The 9,602-nt window shown below is 37.4% G+C and overlaps 1 pseudogene; it reads right to left on the bottom strand.

Annotated features, from left to right (window-relative positions):
- Nucleotides 1–963, bottom strand: LOC102408509 (annotated as a pseudogene).
- Between the last annotated feature and the right edge of the window lie 8,639 nt (nt 964–9,602).

The raw sequence follows: 9,602 nt of genomic DNA, 5'->3' as shown, positions 1-9,602 counted from the left end.
TTATCTCACACTCAAAATGTGTTTCTCTCCAAAAAGCAATTTGATCACCCTTGCATGGATCTGCTTGGTCTTCACTCCATAGACAATTGGATTCAAGGTGGGAGGCAGCAATAGGTAGAGACTGGCTATTAAAATGTGGCCATGGTGAGGTATGTTGCATCCCCCAAAGTGGTGAGCAAAGACATTGAAGAAGGCTGAGACATAGGTGATGACAATAGCACATATGTGTGATGTTCGGGTGCTGAAGGCTCTGTGACGAGTGTCTGCAGAGGACAGATTTCCTACAACATGGACAATCATGGTGTAAAAGAGGGAAACACAGATGATATCAGACCCTCCATTCAGTACAGCAGTTATGAGACCATAGATGGCATTAATCTTGATATTGCCACAGGATAATTTGGTCAGAGACATATGGTCACAAAGGTATGTTGACCAAGGTTTGTCCTTGCAATAGGGAAGATGCTTGATCAGGAAAGTGAACGGTATCACCATCAACACACTTCAAGTCAAGGTGACAAGGCCAGCCTTGGTAATTGTGGTGTTGGTGAGGATGGTAGAATAGCGTAGAGGGTAAAGCAAATGGCCACATAGTGATCCAGAGCCATAAGCATGAGCACAGCAGACTCCATGCCTGTCAGCATGTGGATGAAAAACATCTGCACAAGTCAGGCATTAAAGTCAATCTCTTTGAGGCTGACTGAAAGATACACAACATATTGGGAACAAATGAAGTGCACTCACTCATATCTATAAGGGGCAGTAAGGCTAGGAAGTAGTACATGGGCAGATGCATGGCTTCCTCATGGCTGATGATGTATATGAGTCCACAGTTCCCCACAACAGCAATGATGTACATGAAGCAGAAAGGCAAGGAGATCCAAATGTTGCAGCTTCTAGCCCAGGAATCCCGTTGAGGATGAAGTATTCAGGTGTCAGGCTGGAGCTGTTGACTCTATACATGATGGTCAATGGCAAGGCATGTTACTTTTGGTTCTAATGAATATGTCCTGTACAAGAGACAGTAGTAGATTGTTTTCAGTCAGAGACAAAAGATGAATGAATATTTTTCACAATATAAATAATACATTTCGGTGAAAATTAGCTTTTTACACCCAGATGGTGTTGTTTTATCTTGCTGAGGGGTCTTGAGTCTGTTACTGAATCAAAAGAATGCATAGTGCAAGCATAGCAAAGACCTGGTCTTTCTTACTTTCATACCATAGCTCTTTCTGTATGTTGCCAGTCATATTGTCAGACCATTCACTAGTACTTGCTTCTGTCCCATTGATCAGTTTCTGGATAACGGACCCTGTTTTAATAACACTGATTCTATCAACTTCTCATATAATTTCCCTTCTTCCAAAAAGTCCTTCCAGGTATGTCCACTGGATTATAGCCATTTAAATTGTGTGAGAATTTACTTATTGCACACATATATTATGAGGTGTACATAATCTCTCTACAAGTCTGGATATTCCAAGTTAGAATAATCAGGGACAAAAATTTGGCAGGCTTAAAATTACATAATAAGTTGCAATGTACAATGCACACCCATATGCATTTTCCCTTCAACATCTAATTGTTTCTTCTTGATAAACGTGAAAGATTTTCTTTTGACATTTAATCAGTGACATTTTAAGCCATAATTATTAATAGGTCTTGTGGATTCTTAAATCTCTGAGTAGGTAAAGAAGAAATATATACATATAAATAATCATACTTAAATTTTTGTTTTTATTATTTTTAGCCCTTAATAAATATGAAGAATGATGTTTAATAGGGTAAAATATTTATTAATCAATTTAGTTAGTTTTCCACCTCTCTTCTGTGTTCTGAGACATGGATACAGCCTGAAAGCTTTTAATTAAAATCATAAGACTTCAGGATCTTTTAAAATTTGTTTGCAAAAATTTTTTTGCTATGTTTTTAAAAGCTCTTGCTTAAGTTTGTATTAGATTATAAAATTGATTCATTCATTAAATCAGATATCTATTATATGTTTTCTTTCATTAAGGTTTATTATATATATATTCTATTATATTTTAATCTCCCCATATAATAGATGTTTAAAGTTCTAATTTTGATTGCTACCATTCTCTCTTTTTCTCTTTCTCTCTCTTTGTGATTTTGTCTAGAGGTTTCTATGTAAGTACGTGTCTTTTTTAATCTTTATCTTTAATCAGTGGAAAATTTTTAAATAATGTTGGATAAATTATATCAATACATAAAAAAATATAAAAGCAAAGCTTTTCAGAAAATAGGAACAGGTTAAAACTGAAAAGCAATTTTAAAAGCAATTTTCTCATCTGTAAATTTTTTACTGTTCAGAAGAGTAAAATAATGGTGATTTTTACCACAACTGGGAACGTTGTCAGCAAAATGTATAGTACCATTACAATTATTATTAGTGTCATTACCATTATTTTGTTTTGTAAAATGCATGTTAGTAAAATCATCTCTGCTGCTGCTGCTAAGTCACTTCAGTCGTGTCCGACTCTGTGCGACCCCATAGCTGGCAGCCCACCAAGCTCCCCCATCCCTGGGACTTTCCAGACATGAACACTGGAGTGGGTTGCCATTTTCTTCTCCAATGCATGAAAGTGAAAAGTGAAAGTGAAGTCGCTCAGTCGTGTCCAACCCTCAGCGACCCCATGGACTGCAGCCTTCCAGGCTCCTCCATCCATGGGATTTTCCAGGCAAGAGTACTGGAGTGGGGTGCCATTGCCTTCTCCAAAGTCATCTCTAGTCCTCCCTTAAACCTTCAGTATCTTTACATTTCAGATCAAAAGCCAACATCCTTATTTTATTTACAAAATGTTCATCGCAGCACTGTTTATAATAGCCAGGACATGGAAGCAACCTAGATGTCCATCAGCAGATGAATGGATAAGAAAGCTGTGATACCTATAGACAATGGAGTATTACTCAGCCATTAAAAAGAATACATTTGAATCAGTTCTAATGAGGTGAATGAAACTGGAGCCTATTATACAGAGTGAAGTAAGCCAGAAAGAAAAACACCAATACAGTATACTAATGCATATGTATGAAATTTAGAAAGATGGTAATGATAACCCTGTATGCAAGACAGCAAAAGAGACATGGATGCATAGAACAGTCTTTTGGACTCTATGGGAGAGGGGGAGGGTGGGATGATTTGGGAGAATGGCATTGAAACATGTATATATCATATAAGAAATGAATCACCAGTCCAGGTTCGATGCAGGATACAGGATGATTGGGGCTGGTGCACTGGGATGACCCAGAAGGATGGTATGGGGAGGGAGGTGGGTTCAGGATTGGGAACACGTGTACACCCGTGGTGGATTCATGTTGGTGTATGGCAAAACCAATACAATGTTGCAAAGTAATTAGCCTCTAATTAAATAAATTTAAATAAAAAAATAAAAATAAAATCCTACACAATTAGGACCCCTTTAAATCTCTGAATTTAAATATCTCTCATTACTTGTATTCCCTCAATCCATCCATACTTACTGGAGGTTTTTCAAGTTCAACAAATGTACACAATCTGGGGCATTTCCAGTTTTCATTTTCATTGCTTGCTAAGTTCTTTCTCAGGCAATGTCAGCATATACCCTTCATAATTCCAGATCTCTGGTTACTGTCAATGCCAATCTAAAGCTTTTCCTTATTTCACAGTTTAAATTTGTAACCCCCAGACCCTTGCTAATAAATGCCTTGTGTATTATACTTACACACCCTAAGGACATACATGGGCTTTCCAGGAAGCGCAATGGTAAAGAATCCGCCTGCAGGAGATGCTGGAGACCCGGGTTTGATCCCTGGGTTGGAAGATCCTCTGGAGTAGGAAATGGCAGTTCACTCCAGTATTCTTGCCTGGAAAATTCCATGGACAGAGGAGTCTGGTGGGCTAAGGTCCATGAGATCACAAAGAGTCGGACATAACTGAGTGACTGAGCACACAGCAGAAAGGCGTATGTCAAATATGAATATGTTGAATAGGAAAAGTTATAAGAAAGTAGACTTGAGTTTGATAATATTGGTCATTCATGCTGATATAAATTTTAGTTAGATAACAGGATAACTGTCATCAGATATATTCAATCAAAAGGAGAATTAGACGGTTCATGAATGTCATTGTCAGGAAGTTGGGATAGATGGTCACTGGAATTCCTTCCAACTCTTGCACTAATTTTTTTTGGCAAAGACTTCCCACTTTCTCAGTAACACTCTGACATTTATGGAGAACCAGAGGAGTTTTCTATTACTGTACAGAAATGTGCTTACCTGTAATATTATCTTTGGTCCTCATTATATTAGCATCATACAGTCTTCTTCCTCCAGTACCTAAATTATTTTTAATTCTCCCCACATTTTGCTTTCTCTTCATGATTGTTTGCAAATCCCTTTGGCTTCAAATATAAAGAGATAATTTAGTCTTCCTTATTTGCCTACCCTCTGATTCAAATCCCCCATATTTAGCAATATCTATGCTTCTTGTGTATTTTTTCTTGAGTCACCCAATCTCACCCTGAGTTTGGGTGGTTTGCCAGTTGTTTCTAAATCTCTATTTAAAAATTGTTCAGTAATACTGTGCTGCATTAGTTTAGAAAGCCTCTATAAAACACTTCCCTTAGGATTTTCCAAGAAAAAGGAGAAAATTTGTTTGTAGGTTCCCAGAGAAATGTTCCCACAGGTCTCTAATGAGAAAGGAGGTAAATTTAGCTTTGTTGAAAGTAGATATACATTTAGAAAATATTTGAGCAGAGGGGAAAATCTCAATAACTACCTTTAAATGTAACAACTTTTCTCTGGTGGGGCGTATGGACTGTACCTGATATTCAGTGAAGTATAAACCGGGATTTATTAATATATCTGACCTCCTAGAGTGATTCAATTCCAGCTTCATAACTTTGGTTATAGCTTTATCTACATGGCACTTATGGGGTTGAAAGCTTTCTAGAAAATATTGAGTGAACAATTTGAGAATTTTATGGGATAAAGACTTGTTAAAATTTATTTTATGTACTAAGGTTGTATGCTCATTTGAAACACTACAGTCTTGTTTAGTTGTCAAGTCGTGTCCAACTCTGAGACCGCATGGACCACGTGCACCACTCCAGGCTTCCCTGGCCTTCACCGTCTCCTAGAGCTTCCTCACACTGATGTCCAATGAGTCGGTCCTGCCATTCAAACATCTTATCCTCTATCACCCACTTCTCTTCTCGCCCTCTTTAAATTTTTTTTTTCATTCCTGGTCCTCTCTACCTCACTACAACATTCTTTAAAGTTTCAATTTCATTTAGTAGATCTTGATCAAATCTAAGGAATCACAGAAGACTGAAATTTTCCCAACAGTGAAGGAATTTCTGGGTACATGTAGCATAGTACATCACCACAATTTAATATCATACCTGGGGTTTGTAGTAAGAACGGCTAATGGAAGGTGAAAACAGGAAGTAATCTGGCACAACAGTATACCTTTCTTCTAGAATAGGAAGTGACAAGGGGCAGACACACATAAATTGAGATTTTTGGTTGGCAGCGAAAAAATTCACTTTCTAAAACACGTTAAAAAACAAACAAACAAACAAACAAAAAAAACACCTCTCACCACAGATCTCCTGGCCAGAGTGAAAGTTTTCAATTATAAGAGATCTCGTGAAGCATGGCTTCATTCCAGAACAGATAGCTATGATACATGAAAAGTCTAGAAGCAAATCTTCCTTTGATATATGCTGAGCTATAATATTGATTGCATTAGGTAAAGTAGTATTTAAATAAAATAAGACATAAAGATGGCTAAAAAACACATGAAAAGATGCTCAACATCACTCATTATCAGAGAAATGCAAATCAAAACCACTATGAGGTACCATTTCACGCCAGTCAGAATGGTTGCGATCCAAAAGTCTACAAGCAATAAATGCTGGAGAGGATGTGGAGAAAAGGGAACCCTCTTACACTGTTGGTGGGAATGCAAACTAGTACAGCCACTATGGAGAACAGTGTGGAGATTCCTTAAAAAACTGGAAATAGAACTGCCATATGACTCAGCAATCCCACTGCTGGGCATACACACCGAGGAAACCAGAATTGAAAGAGACATGTGTACCCCAGTGTTCATTGCAGCACTGTTTATAATAGCCAGGACATGGAAGCAACCTAGACGTCCATCAGCAGATGAATGGAGAAGAAAGCAGTGGTACATATACACAATGGAGTATTACTCAACCATTAAAAAGAATACATTTGAATCAGTTCTAATGAGGTGGATGAAACTGGAGCCTATTATACAGAGTGAAGCAGGCCAGAAAGAAAAATACCAATACAGTATACTAACGCATATATAGGGATTTAGAAAGATGGTAATGATAACCCTGTATGCGAGACAGCAAAAGAGACACAGGTGTATAGAACAGTCTTTTGGACTCTGTGGGAGAGGGAGGGGGGATGATTTGGGAGAATGGCATTAAAACATATATAATATCAAAAAAATAAAATAAAATAAATGCGTACTGTGATTCATGGGGTCGCAAAGAGTCAGGCACGACTGAGCAACTGAACTGAACTGAGTAGATGGCACATATACTCCCCAGTTCCTAAGTTCTGCAAAGTAATTCTTCAAGGAACAAAATCTTGAATGAAAACATATCTGCTTAAAGTCTGTTTTGCTTTTTCTGGTTAAAACTATATTAAGCAAGTATATGTGCTTATAAATATTATGCATGTATTTTAACATATCATATACTTATGAAATAAACAATACATAGGCATAAAAGTTTAAATGAAGCCTGTTCATCCACATGTGGTTTACAGATTGTACAACAGTTGTCAGGGTATGATAGTTTGTGCCAAGATGTCTAGTAAAGATAATTCTATGTTTATGAGTGAATATGGAAGTGAAGGGGGCTTTGCAGGTGCTGCTAGTGGTAAAGAACCCATCTGCCAATGCAGGAGACTTAAGTGATGGAAGTTTGATACCTGGGTTGGGAAGATGGCCTGAAAGAGGGCATGGCAACACACTCCAGTATTCTTGTCTGGAGAGTCCCATGGTCAGAGGAGCCCAGCAGACTACAGTCTACTATCCATGGGGTCGCACAGAGTCAGACATGCCTGAAGCGACATGGTCATAGGATGATATTGCTCAGCACATAGAAGTGAAGAAACGGACAAGAGGTCTAATTGATAAGAGGAAATTAGAAAGTTCTTTGGTTTTTCTCATCATATAACTGAAAATATTTTTAATATTAGGTAATGAGATTAAATGAATATTAAAAGGTCAAAAATTTATGTTAATATTCTATTTCCTTCCTTTGAGAAAGCCTCTCTGAGTTAAGCTTAGTCCAAACTACTACCTAACAAACATGAAAAGTTTTCAAGAGGTTCTCCTAAGATCCTGTTAGGAAAAAGTTCCCTGATATAAAGGACACACAAGGTGATTTTTATAGGAATGATAGTAAGGATCGTATTAGTTATGACACAATAGCAGGCAGAAAGCTGATGTGTAAAATTCAGTGCAATGCAGTTGTGAATAAATCTTTGGTGATTGATGTGTGTGCTTTGTTGCTTCAGTTGTGTCTGACTCCTTGAGACTCTATGGACCGTAGCCTTCCAAGATCTCCTGTCCAAGGGATTCTCCATGGAAGAAAACTGAAGCGGGTTGCCATGTCCTCCTCCAGGGGATCTTCCCGACCCAGGGATCAAACCTGGGTCTCCTGTGTCTTCTGTATCACAGGTGGATTCTTTACCTCTGAGCCACTGGGGAAGCCCTCCTGAACTTAAATCCTTCTATTTCATTTAATGGCTATATGAATTATGTTGTTCATTATCACCTATAAACCCCTATTGGTATCAAACCATTTTAATCTCTATATCATTATAATAATAGTATATATCTCAAAGTCATGTTTCAAATTTTAAATGGTATAATCTAAAGATAATGGGTTTTTACTCTTACTCTATAATATCAAGAACAACACTGATTAATGTTCAAATCCTAATTAAGTCTCTTATTTCTGGGATAAACTCCAATGCGCTATGTGTAACTTTCCTTTTCATGTATTGCAAAGTTCAATTGTTAATATTAGTATTTCATTTGAGAGTTTTACATCTGCATGTAAAAATCATAAGGTACATTGGTCTCTAAATTTTCTTCCTTATAAGTTGTTAAGGTTTTAATATTGAGGCTCTGTGGCTTCATTAAACAAGTTTGGAAGTGTTGCAAATTGTTTCTCTGAAAGAGTTTATTTGTATACATGTGTGTGTATAATCAAATGCATTAAATATGTGGAATATCCAAGTGTCCATCAACAGATAAATGCATAAATAAAGTGTGAGGTGTATAGACTATTACGCAGCCATCAAAAATGAGACTTTGCTTTTTTGCTTTTTGCCATAACATGGATGGATCTGGAGGATATTGTACTCAATAACTCAGAAAAAGAAAGATGAAACATGTATGTTATCATTTTTATGTGGAATCTAAGAAATAAAAGAAAAGAATAAATACAGCATAAGAGAAACAGACTCACAGATATAGAGAACAAACTATTGGCTATCATGACAAAAGAGGTGGGGAGAGGGAAGGCAAGATAGGGGTAGGGATTAAGAGGTCCAAACTAGTGTGTATAAAAAAATGATGCACAAAGATGTGTAGCCCAGGAAATAGAGTCAAAATTTTAATAACCTTGAGTGTATTCTATAAAAATATTTAATCAATATGCTGTACACCTGAAGCTAATATGGGCTTCCCAGTTGGCTCAGTGGTAAAGAATCAGCCTGCCAATGCAGGAGACACAGGAGATGTGGGTTCAATCTCTGGGTTGGGACAATACCCTAGAGAAAGAAATGGCAAGCCACTCTAGCATTCTTGCCTGGGAAATACCATGGACAGAAGAGCCTGGCATGCTACAGTTCATCAGGTCACTGAGTCAGACACAACTGAGCATGCTTCTATTTTTTTCTACAAAACTAACATACTATGTGAAGTGAAGTGAAGTCACTCAGTCGTGATCGACTCTTTGAGACCCCATGGACTGTAGTCTACCAGACTCCTCAGTCCACGGAATTTTCCAGGCAAGAGTACTGGAGTGGGTTGCCATTTCCTTCTCCAGGGGATCTTCCCAACCGAGGGATCGAACCCAGGTCTCCCGCACTGCAGGCAGACACTTTATCGTCTGATCCACCAGGGAAGCCTATACTATATAACATACTATAAATCAACCATATTTTAATACAAAAAGAAAAAGCTAATCATTATACATCAATGTATTCAATAAGATGGAGAAAATCATATGATCACCCCAATAGATGAAAGTTCATAATACTATAACTTTGAATATTTACTATAAGAAAAAATACCTGAGCAATCCTGCAACAGAAAAAAAAAATTTACTACATCATCACCTGAATATTCCCAAACTCATTTCATGAGGCCAATATCATACAGATACCAAAGCCAGATAAAGACTACAATAAGGTGAACTGCAGGCAAATATTCTTGAAGAATATAAAAAATGTCTCAACAAAATGCTAGTATATGATTAACTTTTATTACTGCACAGATGTGCTTCTGCGCTGGAATATAAGTCCATGTCTTTCATGTGACTGTG

Source organism: Bubalus bubalis, chromosome 16 (genome assembly GCF_019923935.1).
Source record: "Bubalus bubalis isolate 160015118507 breed Murrah chromosome 16, NDDB_SH_1, whole genome shotgun sequence".
In the NCBI taxonomy this organism is placed as follows: domain Eukaryota; kingdom Metazoa; phylum Chordata; class Mammalia; order Artiodactyla; family Bovidae; genus Bubalus; species Bubalus bubalis.
Note: the sequence above shows the minus strand (reverse complement) of the source record. Positions and strands in the feature narration are given on the sequence as shown.